Here is a 19,351-nt window from a genome sequence, read left to right as displayed (position 1 = left end):
TGAGAACATGTAACAATCGATCTGCATGATGTAAACCTCAAAGCGGCTTCAAGATAAAATTAATCAAAACAAGAAATATAGATGGAGAGTTAGTACAACCCAATGATATCACTGGAAACTTATTATGACCTAAGTTATGAATCCTAAATGATGTCTTAGGAGCATCTTCTTCCTTCATCCAAACATGTTGATAAATTGATTTAAGGCATTTTTTTATTAAAAATATAGCTTCATTTAATTCATCTAGAAAATTACTAATGCTTGGAATGGGAAATTTATTGTTGGTGGTGTACATGTTTAGAACTATATAGTCCAAAATTGATGGTGAAAAGAATCCCATGTAGCTTACTATATTTTACACAATAACATCACTTTATACCATTAAAGAGAATCAAAGTTTAACAATAGCTCATGCACAGCATATATAAATCTTAGGAGTTTTGCGTTAGGATTGAGCTGCCATCTACCTTGTAAATTCTATTACATGGTTCCAACATCCTTCGAAAGTGTCCTAAAGCACTTAGGATGTATAGAGAAAATATTTTGTAATATTTATTTGCCAACATTATTTGTAATGCATTCATAAAGGGGGATGGGTTACACTAGCAAGGATAATAGTGGGTTGTAAACACAAATAATTAATATTGATTTCAACACTTATGGATGTCTAGAATAAGATATTTAATGACCTAAGAAAATTAAAAAAAAGTGACCTATGGGCTTCTCCAAGTGGGAGTATGGAAGAGGCAACATGTGTCTCTTAGTTTTTAGTTATTTATTACATTTAATGTAATGTTTCTCTTGCAAGTATAGGTGTCCATGTTGAAGGAAAAGTATTGGAAGTTGAATCAATGTCTTTTCAAGTTCTGTGGAGGCAATTCAAGGGTTGTGGACATGTGTAATGAAGACTCTTCTTTGGAAAAATTTATTGGTTGTTTTGGAGCTCTTACCATTCTATAAATTCAACCTTTGGGTGTAGATTTTATGAGCAATAGTTGAATGTAGTATTTAACTCATGACTATAGGACATAGCAAGCCTCTTGCAATTCAAGTGAGAGAGAAATCATGTATTTGTGTTGATTGCATTGAGAGTTACACAAATATTGTACAATGTGATATCGTTAGAGATGGATGTGTTTCACAGTGAGAAATAAAACAATTAGTCGCAATGCAACCTTATAATGATATTGACATTATAGATATTCATGATCATCTATATTCAGTTGATTATGAATGTGTTTATGATTTAGTAGTTACAGGTATGTGTATTTTATCTAAATGCAAAATTTAACTCCATTAAGTTTGTAAATCAAAATTTACTTTTGTACTATAAGTGATTGTAACTTGTCGTCTACAAGTGATGTTTTCATTATGGTTGCTAGTCTTGACAATACACAAGGTATAGATTATTATCTACAAAGATGCATGCAACCAAAATGCAAATTGCTACAAACAATGGAAGATGGTGAAGGGCAAGAATATCCCACTAGATCATTCTTTGTTGAAGGCACCTATTATCAACTAACATAGATAGATAAAAATAGAAACTTTACCAAAAAGAGGTCATGGCCAACAAAAGTGAAGGTTTCTTATTGAAGATCGTGAAAGGATCTTAGGGAGAATAAAATATAGAGAGGATCCAAATTATATGTACCAGGATATTTAAGTTATTTGAAAGTAAGTTTGAACTCATAGTTTAAAGGACCATATATTTACATATTTATTCTTTGAATGATTAAATTTAGAAACTAATGAACATGATACATTATTCCCTTGTGAGTATGTTCTTACATATCAAGTATGTTGTGGATATTTACATGCATGTGGTGTATAATTTGACATATCCCGAATAGTTTTAGTAATAAGAATATGAAAAATAATGTAATAGCTTAAATCCAAAGAGCCTTGATCATTTTTTCCTTCAACCAAAAAATGAAACACCATTTTACACTCTACCAATCATTAAAGTTAGTCCTTATGCTTAGGTAAGGTAATAATACACTACCAAGCGTATTTTCCTAGGGGATGACACTAGAAATATCCAACTATGGCGGTTCAAATAAAGAGTAACAATAATTCCTCTAATAAATTAAATCATAATTTTTATGGTGGTGATGTGTGTCATCAAAAATTGACATAAGACCCACCTACATAATGATCTCATTCATATCATTCATGTTATTAGAGACATGAAGGAAATAAAGACTATCTTCACCATGTACTTATTAACTCACACAATGTGACATAAATGATGAATACAAAATGTAAAGAGATGATAATTTCACCTTTAGAATATAATTATAAAATAACTGTAAAATAACTACTAACTAAAAACATGCTTTTAATAACAACTAGGTTGGAGTCCTTTCCCTACTTATAAAAAAAAGTTCCCTTAGTTAGGCTTAGAGAAAACAGTGCATGACTGGCTTATTTACGGTGGAACTATACTCCTCATAAATCACGGACATTTGCCAGGACCTTTACCAGAACCTACTTCTTTTTTTTGGCTTCTTTTTTGGCTTGAGCATTGGAAACTTGACCTGCTTGTTTAATTCATCTAGAAAATAATTAATCCTTGGAAGAGGAATTTTATTGTTGGTGGGATACATGTCCATATCTCTATAGTCGAACAATTATGGAGAAGCATCCCATGTATCTTGTATTGTATTTTACATTATAAGATCACTTTATATCATTATAGAGAATCGAAGTTTAACAATAGCTCATGCACATCATATATAGATATTAAAGTTTCGGAGTATATTATAAAAGGTTATCTTTCTTTGAAAATCACAACTTAGAATAGGTAGAACTCGATTCATTAGGTGAGATTTACAAAAAAATTTCATTACTTGACGAGCTCAACCCAACATATTTCAAGAAGATACAAGACCAAAGGCAGATTCAAATTCAACACTTGTTACCACATAAAATTTCCTCAAAACCCAATGCTTCACTAGTGGTTTCAGTTGACCTTTTATTGAATATTCTAATGCATAAGACAACTGAGGGGGGTGGGGGTGGGGGGTGAATAAGTTGTATAAAAACATTAAATGTATTCCCTTAAATCATATCTATAGCAAATTAACTTTAACACTTAATCCATAGAAAGATATGCACATGAAAAACTAAAGCACACCATACACAATGAAACACTAGATTTTATATGGAAAACCCTATTAGGAGAAAAATCATGAAAAATGTAATTCTCAATATATGAACACCTATTAGGGTGACACGATTAAGATAATTTTTAAAAAGAAAGGCGCGCTGCAAAGGGCTCACTGCATAAGAGAAAGAAAGAGAGGAAAACTTCTAAAATGAAGAAGTAAAAGAAAAATAATCCACCACTGATGCACCTCTACAACAATAAGATTTGTAGATACCTTTGGCTCATTGATTCCGGTAGCTAACACCCAAAAGTTCACACTTCTCAACACTTTTCACCCACTTGAACATCAATCATAAAATAATAAGGGAGAAAGATCCTCTTTCACACACCTTCATCACATTTCACTTTCTTTCACAACACACATACACTTCTATATTCTCTCTTTATACACCTCTATTTATATCATCCTTACATATGCAAAATCTCCCAAGGTCAACTAAGAATCTCAACCAAACACAACTCAAATTAGGTTGACACTAAACATTTTCGCAATGGAAAATAATGTAAAGTGGACCACACCACATCTTAATTAGGGCCAGAATAAGTATCAAACACATTATACAATGATTCATAATTATTAGAGCAATAATATCAAGTGTAAACACTTGAGGTTGGTCAAACCTAGAGTAATAAACATCAAACTTTGAAACCATGCTTTCGAAACCCAAGAACATGTGCCAATTGAGGAGAAACATGTCACATTAATTTTGATAATCTAGTGAGGATTAGTTCAATTAAAGCTGTGAGAGATTTGTCAAAGATTACAAATCCTTCTAATGCTATTTGCAAAGAATGCCATGTTGAAAACAAATAAGAAGAACTTTCAAAGTTATGGAAAAATCTTGTACTAGATTGTTGGAGTTAGTGCACACTGATCCTTATGGTCTAACTAGAACATACGTCAATAAGGTGATAGGTATTTCATGTTCTTAATTGTTGATTAGTCTAGAATGACTTGAATTAATTTCTTAAGAGAAAAATCCAAAGCTCTAGAAAATTTTAAGAAATTTAAGGTCATAGTTGAAAATGAGATAGATAGAAGAATCAAATTCTTGAGGTTTGACAGAGGTGGAGAATTCACATCTGATGAATTCAATGTCTTTTGTGAGAATCATGCAGGATAAGTAGACATTTGTCTACTCCTAGGACATCAAAGCAAAATGATGTAGTTGAAAGGATGAATTTTTAAAACAATTCAAGAGGCTACTAGGACAATGATGAATGAATCAAGTCTATCAAAAATCTATTGGAAATAAGTAATACACACCGTAATATACACTCTTAATAGTGTACATATTAGAAAAAATACTGGAAAGACATCTTATGAACTTTGGTATCGAAGGACTCCATCTGTGATATATTTTAGAGTATTTGGAAGTAAATGTTTTATTAGAAGAGATGAAGAAAACTTGGGAAAGTTTGACACAAGAGTTGATGAAGATATATTTCTTGGCTACACTACTACAAGAAAATCTTATAGATATAATAAAATACTGTGAAGAATTGTTGAAAGCACAAACTTGAAGGTTGATAAAGACACTTGGAATAATACAATTGTAGAGATGGGATATGAATATGATGAGTCTACTGGTAAACCAAAAGAAGAAAATGCTAAAGAAACAAAGGTACAAGATGATAAGGAAGATTCTCTGAAATTCCTCCTAAGACTTTAAGGTATGTGCGGAAGAATCATTCAAAGAAATAGATGATTGGAGACAATAATAGAGGTATAATCGCAAGAAGTAAAGTTGTTGAAGAACAGGTGAACTTACGTTTAATTTTAGAGACAACCAAAAAAAGTAAAGGATGCTTTCAATGATTAACATTGTATGGAATCTATGGAAGAAGAATTGGAACAGATTGAGAAGAATCAGACTTGGAACTTGTCCCAAGATCGGCTAACAAAAATGTGATAGGAACTAAATGGGTATTTTGGAACAAAATGGATAAGGATGGCCACATAGTGAGGAATAAGGAAAGAATTGTATGTAAACACTATTCACAAGTAGAAGGTATAGATATTTAGTAAACTTATGCTCATGTAGAAAGAATGGAAGTTAGAAAAATGTTTATGGCTTTTGCAGAACATAAGGATTTCAGGGTCTATCAGATGGATGTGAAGTTTTCATTCTTGAATAGAGAACTGAAAGAGAGGCTCACTACTAAAATTAAGAAGAATAAAAGAGAAAGAATCCACCATTGGTGCACCTCTGCAATTGTAAGATCTATAGATACCTTTGGCTCACTGCTTCTGGTAGCTAACACATGAAAGTTCACATTGCTCAACATTTTTCATCCAGTCAAACATCAATCATCAAATAATCAGGGAAATAGATCCTCTTTCACACACCACCACACTTTACTTTCTTTCACAATACACACACACACACACACACACACCTGTATTCTCTCTTTATACACCTCTATTTATATCATCCTTACATATGAAAAGTCTCCCAAGGTTAGGTAAGCATCTCAATTGAACACATCTCAAATTAGGTTGGCACTAAACATTCTTGAGATAGAAAATAATGTAAATTAGACCACAACACATATTAATTAGGACCAAAATAAGTATCAAACATGTTATACACCAATCCATAATCATTGGAGCAATAATATGAAGTGTAAACACCCAAGGTCAGCCAAACCTAGAGTAAACACCATCAAAATTTGAAACCATGCTTCTAAAACCCAAAAACACATGCCAAATAAATAGAATGAAGCTAAGGACATTATCAAATTAACTCCAAAAATGCAACACCAAAAACTATAATGCAAAGAAATGTGGAGCATGCATTTCATATAGAAACACTGTCAAACATTGTCAAACATACAGGTAAACAAAAATTTCTTTGCACAACAATCCGGAGCACCAAATCTAGAATATAAAATCTCTAAACATTTCTTAACAACATATTTAAAATACATGAATGTATGTACAATATAGAAGATATGTAGATAAAATCTCTCAGCACAACTATACAAAGAATACATCATCAATTAAACCGATCAATTGCTAATGACAACATAAGTATCTTGACATCAATGAAAACACATTAATAGTTCATTTTGATCAACCTTGGAACAATCTCCCCCTTTGTCATTGAGGCAACACATCAACAACAACAACAATGATGATAACTTGCATACCAATTTCTTAAATACACTGTATCTTCCCCTATTTTCCTACACTGCAAGCATCTCATTCTCTTCCCCTTTTCCATCAAGGACAAAGGTGTAAGCATAAAGACTACTAGGTCATTCTGTTCAATTCTTCAAAAATATAAAACTACACCTAGCTCTCCCTAAGAGGTAACCCTAAATCATTAGTCCAGAGTAATAATATTCATGAAGTTCACAGACTAATGCATCTCTTAACATTGTTAATAACATATCCAAACTGCATGAGTAGATGTACAATATAGAAGATATGTGGAGCAAATCTATCAGCACAACTATATAAAGAACACAACATCAATTAAATCGATCAGTCACTAATGACAAGAAAAGTATGATGACATCAATGACAACACATTAATATCTCATTATAACTAACCTTGCAACACTTATATCTTACATTAGATATTAAGATAAAATAGAACATCTTATGGTTGATGCAAATCATAGCTAAATCTTGGATCTTCTTTATAATACCCTTAGAACCCATTTGAGGAGGGATAAGTGAATGAAGAACCAATCTTAGGGGAAAAATAATTAGCAAGTTAGTTTCTAATTGCATTATAGTAATAGAGTCATAATAGTTATTATGTAATCTTGTAATAAGCTTATAACAACTTTTGAGCTAGTGTATATTCAAAATCTACATGTGATAGGCTAACTAACCCACTGCAATAAATCTATGATTTTAAATCAAAGATAAGTTTCTTTACTATTCCAAGTCTCTTCTATTGTCTTAACTCTAGGCTACATGGTTGTATAGTCCTTGTTTGGGCCCTTCACCCATTATATATCAATAACTTGAGCAATAATGGAAGTGATTTTCAATAACTATGAGAAAGTTACAATCTTGTGTCTAGACATCAATCTAAGCTAGTTAAATCAAATTCAAGGAAATATTGCAACAAGAAAGATTGTTGGTATGTCTGATTTTTCTCAAATAATGTACGAATTGCTAGATATTATGCTCAAAATGAAGTTTTGATTGTAGAGTGTATAGGAAGATAGGAAAAGAGTTCTAAACCCTAGAAATGAGGATGAAAGTGATGATGATGAATTAGGAACTCAAGGAATAAATTGGGATGAATAAACCCTAAAAATGAAGAATAAGATTAGATCAAAACGCTGAATTTTTTTTAAGATAGGTAAGAGACATATATTGAGATCTCTCTAACTATGTCATGGATGATTTGTATCGTAAGTAATTTATTGATTTCATAAATGATAAGGAATAATTATTTGAGTATAAAAAAATTGAAGATTTGAAAAAATTGAAGCTTGTGAAAACCAAGTTGAAAGGACATATTGTTGTTTGGTTGATTTCCACCAATGAAAATCATCAACCATTAGTTATATTTTATATGAGGAGATATCATGCCAAAAAAAGTGGCACATAGGATGACTAGTAGAAAATGCAAAGCTAAATTATCAAGTTTACGAGCCACTAAGAATATAACTAACTAGATGAATTTTAAATACTTGTGTAGTTCTAGATGTATTAGTATTGAAGAAAGATGGACATTGTTGGAAACTTGAGTTGTTATTCTTTATAGTCTTTTATGTAAACCCATCTTGTGTTGTCATTTATGTCAACTTGTCTTGTACTGATATGGAAGTAAGAATAGTATCTAGTAGATGTTTCTATATGTAGGAAAGAGTATCTATGTATAGTGTTGAATGTTCTAGTAATGATGAAGATGTTGTGGTACAACAAATGTTTCTATATGTAGGAAAGAGTATTTATGTACAATGTTTAATGTTTTGGTAATTATGAAGATGTTGTGGTGTTTCCAGAATTTCAGTATAGTGGAAGTTTCTATATGAAGGAAATAATATTTAATGTCTCAGGGAAACAATGTCTTGCATTCCTTTGGTTTGTGAAGATTATATGCTATGGTTCTACATATAATATCTATGCTTTGTGTACATTGCAATATATATCTTGAAGATACTCTATAGCTTATTTGGCTAAGTTGATTACTACTATTTTTGATAGTAAGGATTTTTGTCATAATAGGTCCAGAAAAGGTTTGGTGGCTTCTAGATATATGGATTCAAGTGCTACAGTTTGGAGGATTTGTTTAGGTGATCTATGCAATGTTTCAGTTTAGTTTTCAAGTGATAACTTTATTGGCAAGTGAAGTTATGATGTTCTGAATTCTAGGTTTCAGAAAGTCCTCTTAGGAGAAGGGTGTTCCAAAGGTAATATTATAGCAGATTTTATTTATATTGTGAGTTTAATTCTCATTGTGGTTTTTCCCTTATTAGGTTTTTCACATAAATCTAATGTTCATGTGTTTGTTGTGTTTCATATTTTCATGATTTATTATTGATGTGATTATATGTTTGTAATTTAAAATTAGAAGATCAAAATTTAAGTATTTGAATCTCTAGACTGATTCAACCCCTCTTCTCAGTCCCGTGGTGTGTTCAACAATTGGTATCAGAGAAATGTTCCTCTTTTTAAGCTTAACTACTTGAGAAAGATCCAAGATGGCACATGACTATACATTAAAGGCTTTAAAGTTTGATGGCAAAAACTATGCTTATTGGAGAGAAAGGATAAAGCATTGTTTGGCTACTATGTTGATTGAGATTTGAGAAAATATTAAGAAAGGTTATATTGCTCAACCAAATGGTCCTACAAATCCAGATGAAACCAGAGCATATGAAAGTAATGCAAAGTCTACTGTTGCAAAATTAACTTGCTTGAATGAAGTAGTGTTCAGCAAAATTATAGGGGCTAAATTAGCTAAAGAAATTTGAGATTAGCTGAAGAATGTATCTGAAGGAGGTCAGAAGACAAGGCAAGCCGAGATTAAAATTCTATAGCACAAGTTTGAGAATACGAGAATGTGTGATGATGAAAACATTTAAGGCTACATTCATTGAGTAAATGAAATAGTAAATACTCTTAGAAGTGTTGGTGGATTGGTAGAAGAAAGTGATGATTTTTAAGGAAGATGATGGTAACATTACCCAAAAGTTACAAACTAAATAAGTATGTCACTAAGGAAAGTCATGAAATGAATAAATACACTATGAATTAGCTTCTTGGATCACTTTCTACCTTTGAGAGTAATGAATTAGATGAAATCAAGAAGGAAAGGAAGTAGAATTCAAAGGTACAAAGAAGCCAGAAGAAGAACCATAAGAGAATGAAGACTTGGATGAGATCAATTGATGAAAACTTTGTAAGAAGATTAAGGAGAGGAATTGACAAGTATCTAGAGGTAAGTAACCCCTAAAATGTTTCACCTATGTATTGGTTTTCTTAACTCATTGCTCCGAAAGATTATCTATGAGAGGCCAATCTCAATCTTCAAGACCATGGATCAGTGGACCAATAAATGAAGTGTAAACTACAGATAAGGAACTAATTACACTCTCTACACTTTAGGCTCTGTAAGACCAAGGTGGGTACTCCTTATGGTAGCATTAATAATCTCTTCATATAGATATGATGCTACAATAGATATGTTCTCAGACTACTGATGTGAGTCAATGATATTTAAACCTCATAGGATGTGGCCTTCATCCTTATATTATTTTGATCATAATGTGAGCCAAGCTATCCTATAAACTAAAAATGCAATAGCTTGCAAAATATGATGATTATATTTAAATTGTTTTGATAAACTTTTCTCCTTACTATAGTTAGCACCACAATGTTATGACCAGTTCCTTATCCATTGGGCTATGCACTAGATGAGCCATTATTACAGTGAAAAATATGTATTCTCTACAGTGCCTTGGGCCTGGTGTGGTTAATACATGGTATTAGTTATAACAAGAAATGGAATTTTCAATTGCAACTTAGTACTTTCTCTCTACATAGAATTCTTTGAATAAAGATCAATAGATTTAATCTCCTATATTAGAAGAAGCTAAAATTTATTCAAACTCAATCAACACAATGAAGAAATATGAATTCAAAACTCTCGATTCTATTAATTCATATGAGATCCTGGATGACAAGTAAGAGAAACAACTTTAAAATCATTGAATTGGATTTCAAGGTGTTATATAAGCAAAATTTGTACATATGATCCTTTGCAAGATTTTACTGCAAATAGGACACATATAATCGCAATACTGTACTGCAAAAACTCCTAAAATCTTTTGCATATTATTCACCCTTGGTGAAAAATAAAGACACAAGCTTCTGAAATAATTAATTCTCCGTACCTCTATTTTTGCTTGAAGAAGAAGTAAAATAAGACCTTGATTATTCTTTTATAAAGAAAGGATGCAACAAGCTTTGGGCCTTTTACAATTTCAAAATGTAGGTGATTGGTTGATAGGAAAAAGCCAAAAAACTTTTCAACCTTCTCACAAAGACATACATTCCTTTATCTTCCTCTATAGGTGGTAGTTGTTGAAGATGATCTGAGATGATCAGGATTCTTCCTTTTCTTCATGCAAGCTCCCTTATCATATTGAAAAGTGAAATAATCCCGCAACCCTCACTAGTAGAAATATGACAAATAAATGACTAGGTGACTAAAACTTTTAGTCATGACAAGTAAAAATGACCAAATTTTAGTCATTTTTTGCATTACAACTATAAATGACTAAAAAAATGACTAATTTGATCATCAGGTAAAAAAACACAACTAAATAATTAGTCACACAAATAAAAATGACTAAATAAATGACTAATTTGATCATTGGATAAAAGACACAACTAAACATCAGATTTATGCTTGAACAACGATTATATATATATACACATGTATACATATATACATGTGTATATATATACACATGTATATACACACACACACACGTATATATATGTATATACATGTGTGTGTATATATATATACATGTGTGTATATACATATATCCATGTGTATATATATGTATACATGTGTATATATATGTATACATGTATATATATGTATATATACATATATATATACACACATATACATGTATGTATACATGTACATGTATATGTATACATATATATACATGTATATAGATATACATGTATATGTATCTACATGTATATACATATATATATGTATACATATACATGTACATGTATATGTGTGTATATATATATACATGTATATGTATATATGTATATATGTATATATATATGTATGTATGTATACATATATATGTATACATATATACATACATACATATATATATACATGTATATATATACACACATATACATGTATATATATGTATACATGTACATGTATATGTATACATATATATATGTATATACATACATGTATATACATATATATATGTATACATATACATGTACATGTATACATACATGTATACATATATATACATGTATATGTGTGTATATATATACATGTATATGTATATATGTATATATATACATGTATATACATATATATATGTATACATATATATACATGTATATGTGTGTATATATATATACATGTATATGTATGTATGTATACATGTATACATGTATATGTATATATGTATATATATGTATGTATGTATACATGTATACATATATGTATATGTATAAATATACATATACATGTATACATATATATGTACATATATACATATACATCTATATATATATATACATACATATATATATATACATGAATATACATATACATACATACATATACATATATATACATACACATACATATACATACATATATATATATATACATACATATATATATATACATATATACATATATATACATATATATATACATATATATATATATACATACGTACATATACATATATACATACGTACATATACATATATACATATATACATACATATACATGTATATCTATATACATGTACATGTATATATATGTATATACATAAATATAAACATATACATATACATACATATATATATACATACATACATACATACACATACACACACACATATATATACACACACACACATGTACATGTATATATATGTATATACATAAATATATACATATATACATATACATATATATATATATAATATACATATATATAATATATATATATATATATATATATATATATATATATATATATATACATGTATATACATATACATATATATACATACATATACATGTATATACATATACATATATATACATACATATACATGTATATACATATATATATACATACATACATATATATACATATATATACACATATATATATACACACACATATATATTTTATATATATGTATATATATACATATACACATACACATACACATACACATATATATATGTGTGTGTGTGTGTGTGTGTGTGTGTGTGCACACACACACACATATTATTTTAATTCTCATTTAAAAACTTCCAACCACAAGCTAATGGGTTGTGCAAAGAATCTCATCCATTAAATTGTTTTAATCTGTTCTATTGGATCTTTATAGGTAAGACAAAATTATGTTCTTATAAAGGTTTATCTCTTTTCCAAACTTTAAAGTTTGTGTTTAATTTGTCAAAATTAAGAAAGTTTTCATTATTTATCCAAAAGGTGACAAATGTGCTTCATTATGGTTTTATTTGAGGAATTATTTTCCAAATAGAAAGAGAGTGAAAGAAAAGTCACATAGGAGGCAGTTTTAAACTTTTATTTTGTTTAAAATTCTAAAGGATGTCCTAGTTTCAAGCAAATGGCTCATAATGGCTGCGAGAAAGGGACAACAGAGTTCAAGAGGCAAATGGAGAGGAATGGAGAGGAAAAGCCAAGATACACAATTTGGAACTAATAGAAGAAATTAAGAAGAAGCACATTCTCATAATGAAAGGCAAATATTGAGGAATTACTAGCAATCTTTGAGGTAATGATACAATTTTCAAGGAGATGAGTTAAAGTTTTGAATCCTAGAGTTTCAAGATATGTGTTTGATCTTTAGATATTGTGGTTTTCCTCTTGTTTCCTTTCAAATATTTCTTGCTATCTCCTCAAGTTCGTTCATTTATTTGGAAAAGCATTTCTCTGTTCATAAAATATAGATCCATTGTTGGGGCCGAATTTGATCAAAAGTTAGGTATAAGAAGGCTTGAAATTGTTGCAAATTGACTATAAGTGGGTCCAAATTCCCCCTTTATCTATGCAACATCCATATGGGATTCCAAACTGATGATAAACTGCCTCATTTACTTCAAAATTATTGGCGATTGACACTCATCCAGTAAGAGTTAATGGCATTTTGGATTGTCATTGATGACAACTCATCATCTCAGGGTAAATGGTTTCATTGTTTGGTTAACCGGTCTTCACATTGCTTTACATTGGCACAGGTATTCACTTCATACCCGGCTAAGTCCTGATCTCGGTAAAGTGTATATGGAACTTGGTAATGTATAGGACCCGACTAAGGAAATCTTTTGGTCTCGATTATTTATTTCATGAATTTTGTGGTAACGTGTGATGGCCGACATGGTCATTAGATTTATGTCTGGATTTCATTATGTACCGGCAACTGACATGCTCATATTTCTCATTGAAGCTGACATGGTGAAGTTAGAAGGATATTTAAGGAAATCATTTCTGCGATAGATCATATATGTGATGGAATGCAAATTTTGGTTGTGAATATTTCAGTGACTATTGGTATTCATTTTGGTCAGTGATTGGAAGTGTCTGTGTGCAGTTTCACATGCACAACTTAACCAGTAGTAGAATAGAGAAGAATAGAGCATCAGTGAACCGATATACAAAGAAGGATATAAGAGCATTCACCAGAACTTATCCAACATGGTTAGATACAATTTAATAAGTTCGTTTTCATTTGTAAACACTTTGTAATATTTTGTAAGTTAGTGTAATAACCCACCATGTTTAACCCAACAAAATTTGACCATTTTTTTTTTTTTGTTTGATTTAATCATTTATGTTTGGTTCAATCGCATACTCTGGGCATCCATCCATTAGGATTAGGAATTCATCCATCCGGGATGAGCATCTAACCATACGGGTTAGGCATTTGTCCATACGGGGTAGGAGGTTTTATCTATCCAATACGAGATAGGCATCTACCCATAGGAGGTAGGCATCTATCCAATTGGGATAGGAGGTGCTCTGGCCAGAGACTTAGACTCATCGGGACCATTCGGGTCCTGAGTCACTCACTAAGTACTACACTCCTCTAATAGGAGTGCACCAAGGTCACCGTCCTTAGGAGTAATCAAAATAACATAATGCAAGCTTGAATTCCGCCTTGGAATTTGGCTTAAAGCCTCGAGAAGTCAAGAAAATCCATATGGGATTCCTTCCGAGTATGCATTGAATTACCTTTTTCCTTTTTATTATACTTATCTCTCAAATTTGCATTCTACTCAATCCTCCTTCTTAACAACCTTAGACCCCACCCACGAACGCCTGAGTACTAGGGACAACTCTGTCCCAAGACTGCCTACATACCTGTTTCGGCACGTAATCAAGGCGTAAAGTATGTAGTTCTATTTTCTACTCTATGGTTTGATGTAAACTGATTAGTGGGTACACAACCCTTTCTAGGGTCAATGCCCTAGACAGTTTCTCTGTGGTTGCTACCCACGGTGGTAGCACTTAAGCAAAGGCTCAAGATGGCCTATTACTTGTGGCCTAAAACAACTAGATCCTAATACCTATCATAAGCATCACCCTTGACCAATTGTTAATCGTCAACAACTCTTCGAGAGTAAATCAATTTCATAAAAGCATTTCACTCAATCAACCTTAAGGGGGTTTGCTATGGTTTAACTCAGCAGATGTAAAAATCATTTAAGGATTATCTTATTAGATTATCGATCCAAGGGGGATTACCCGCCCCTTGGATTTTAACTTCCAAGTGTCCCTTATTACTCCCCAATGATTTATAGGGACGATGCCACATATGTCGTTGATGCAGCTTTATTAGGCGTTAAGTGCAGTAGTTCAACATGATGACATTACTTGTAAGCGTGACCCAGAGGCACTCTATATATTGAACACTACTAAGTTTTGGTTTTCTGACTTCCTTTATTTAGTTTTCTAACTAAGAAGCTATGAAAAACATCATGCTTGAAAACAATTATGAATTGAATGTACATAATTGCAAAGTTTAATTAATTGAAATAACTACTTCGATGGCATTCAATTACCACTTGATAGAATTACCATTCTACTACAACTAAACTATTTAATATATAATTGCATGATAATGGCAATTATGAACTCACGTATTAAAACGTGTAATTTGCATGAAAAAGATGGAAATGTAACTTGATCATCAATGAATGCAAATTAATATATAAGTAATTCGTATGATGTAAAAATAGTGTCATTTACATGCAAAATTAAGCAATGTTTACTTCTATCATGAGAATAATTAATTATAGCATTAGTAGTTCAAAATGAACAATTAGTTTAGACTTTTGGCAATTTTGGATCAAATCATAATATTATGACTTAATTGTTTTAAATGAATCTGAAAATTATCGACTAAGTAACGCAATAAATCTCCAATGGATTGAGAGATTTCAATTATACACATTAATTTAAAAATTACAAATTTACTACACAATGATCCTAATTACTTATAAATCTTCCTAAGTTTAATTTACTAACTTAAATTTATAACAAATAAACTTAAAATTTAACTAAGCAATGCAAAATGCAAAATGCGCCAAGGCGGGTGCTAAACTAGGTGTGAAATTGTACCACCCTAGCAAGTGCGTACAATTTACGACGCTATAGTTATAAGAGAAACCTTTAACAGGGTAAAAGACTCTAATCAGGTCTATAAATTGTAAAGCCTCTAACCAGGTGCAACATTTTAGATTAAATGTTGTAGAAATCCTTTAGCAAGGTAGATCTAACAGATCTTGTTACTCCTAATAGGGTAAGCTATCAGAAATAGCTAAACATGTAGCTCTAACCGAGCACTCTTTATTATTGCAGTAGTGAAGTTGTGGGTGCCATCCCCATCGCAGTTTTTCTCTCTAACCAAGAGTTTCTGCGTAACCAAAATATATGTGTTATGGAGTGAATCATGCATGACTGTTATCTATTTGTTTTAACTTTATATTATGTTACTTCTCTATTCAGTTTATGCATAACAGTTAAGTTATTATTGAAGAAATATTTTGAAGTACTGATTCACCCCTCCCCTCTCAGTACATTCGCTTTCCATATTGGGCCTAACAAGTGAGGATCCTTTTGTGATGAGAAGTGCGCTCTAGGTTGTTAACCTTCCTGCAAGTGCAGGCCCCTCAATTGTAATTCACATACTTACTGTAGAAGTATTATCTGATTTTGGGTAGGCTTCCCACCATGGTTTTTCCCTTTACCGGTTTTTCCATGTATAAATCTTGGTGTCATGTGGATGGTTTTTATTTTGTGATTATTGTTTATGCTTAATTGCTTTTACTGCTATTTTGGTATTTATCTTTTGGGTTCCAGTATTAAAGTTTTAAATTGCTAATAGTTCTGGTAATCTGTGACAATTGATTCACCCCCCCTCTCAGTTGTCTTCCAGTTATTTGAATTGTTTAATAATTGGTATCAGAGCCTTGGTCCTCTTTGCAGAAAGCTTAAACGCTTGAGGAAGATCCTATGGCGACTAACATTTCAAGTTCATCCAGTTCTTCTGGAGCTATCTTTCAAAGGGATATTCCGAGGCTTGATGGAACAAATTACATAGTATGGAAGATTCAGATGGAGACTCATCTGAGATGTCTTGGCAAGGAGATTTGGGAGATCACATAGAATGGTGTCACACCTTATAATTTGGGATCTGACAATCCTCCTCTGACAAACCTGGATAAGGAGCTTGAGAATGATTGTAGAGAAAGAGAAGCCCTCTCGCGTGCACTTTCTGATCAACAAATAGTGAGATTAACTGACAAATCATTTGGAAAGGATACATGGGATAAGTTGGAGACTCTTAATGAAGGTGAGCCTATAGTGAAGATTTAAACTTGATGGTTACCAGGTGAGATATGAAAACCTGAATATGGAAGAAGACAAAAGGATTACTACATTAATGGAAAGGGTAAATGGGATTGTTATGGGGATTCAATATTGTGGTGGAACTCTGAGCGAAGATGAAATTGTTTCTAAAGTTCTAAGAGCCCTACCAATGGCTTACCAAATAAAGGTTACTGCTATTAATGAGTTGAGAACAATGGCTAATACATCTGTCAACAAAGATAATTTGGTTGGGAAACTATCTGCTTTTGAGCTTGAAGAATTTGGACCTTTTGGAGCTGTGAAGACTGAACCTGCTTTTCATGCATCTACATCTGCAACTGGTAAGCAAGACTGGAAATATTTGTATGCAAATGAATTAAAAGATATGAAGAGAGAAGATGACGATTTTGAGAAACTTGAAGCACTATTTGCTAGAAGAGTACCTAAAGGACCGGTAGGAAGTAAGTATGAAGGAAAAACACCTTTTAAATGTTTTGCATGTAATAAGATTTGTCAATGTGCATCTAGATGTTCTGAAAGGAATTCAAGATTTGAAGAAAGAGATAGAAGATCATTTAAGCCTAACCTTGGATATGAGAACAAGTAGAAGTACAAGAAAAACAAAGACAAATCATGCTACATAGTGGATGAGGAAGGCATTACTGATTTTGATGGTGAACTGACATAAGACTCTGCTAGTGGTTCTGACAATGGGAAGGAATGGGTGTTACTAGATATCTAGGAAGATGATCCGACACTAGAAGTGAATGTACCTGAAGAGAAGGCACTTGTAGCAAAAATTAAATTCAAGGATGAATGGGTAATTGACACCAGTTGTTCACATCATATGACTGGAGATAAAGAGAAGTTTCTATCTTTGGAAGAATTTGATGGCGGTCTAGTTAGATTTGGAGATGACAAAGCATGTATGATCAAAGGAAAATGAACTATATCATTGGATGGTAAGAACAATACTAACAATATTTATTATGTTGAAGGTTTAAGGCATAATCTTTTGAGTGTAGGATAATTGGTAGATAAAGGATTTCAATTATAGTTCAAGGATGGAAAATGCAAAATCATTAATAGATCTGGTTTAGAGATTGCAACTGATACATATATAAAATGTAATATATTTCATTTGAATTTCAGTAAGAAGACATGTTTGATTACACAGATTGATGAGAGTTGGCTATGGCATAAAAGGTTGTGTCATGTGAATTTTGATTGCATTGTAAAGATTAGTTCAACTAAGGCAGTTAGGGATATACCTAAGATTATGAAGCCCTATAATCCGACATGTAAAGAATGTCAAATGGGTAAACAGGCCAGAGCCTCTTTTAGGAGTATACAAGATAAATCAAATGATGTTCTTGATCTTATTCATATTGATTTATGTGGCCCTGCTAGAGTTAAAAGTTTTCAAGGTGATAGATATTTCATGCTAATCATTGATGATTATTCTAGAATGATGTGGCTTACTTTTTTAAAAGAGAAATCTGAAGCATTTGAAAAGTTTAAAATCTTTAAGGCTAAAGTGTAAACTTAGAGAGGATTGAAGATTAAATGTTTGAGGTCAGATCATGGTGGAGAATTCACATCCGGTGAGTTTGATAACTTTTGTGTGATGCATGGTATAAGAAGACAATTTTCTGCTCCCCGAACGCCTTAGCAGAATGGAGTTGTGAAAAGGAAGAACAAAAATATCTTGGATGCTACTAGAACAATGATGATGGAAGCTAGTCTACCTCATATCTACTAGAGAGAAGCAGTGAGCACATCGGTTTATACATTCAACAGAGTACATATCAAAGGAGAAACTGATAAGACACCTTATGAATTATGATTTGGCAATACACCTATAGTTAAGTATTTCAAAATTTTTGGTCGTAAATGTTATATCAGGAGAGATGATATCATTGGGAAATTTGATCCTAGATATGATGAAGGCATATTTTTTGGTTATTCTAATAAAAGAAAATCATATAGATGTTATAACAAGAGATTGCAGAGAATTATGGAGAGTGCTAATGTCAAAGTAGATGAGCTGAACAAAAGTCAAA

Source organism: Cryptomeria japonica, chromosome 10 (genome assembly GCF_030272615.1).
Source record: "Cryptomeria japonica chromosome 10, Sugi_1.0, whole genome shotgun sequence".
NCBI lineage: Eukaryota > Viridiplantae > Streptophyta > Pinopsida > Cupressales > Cupressaceae > Cryptomeria > Cryptomeria japonica.
This window is presented reverse-complemented; position numbering follows the sequence as displayed.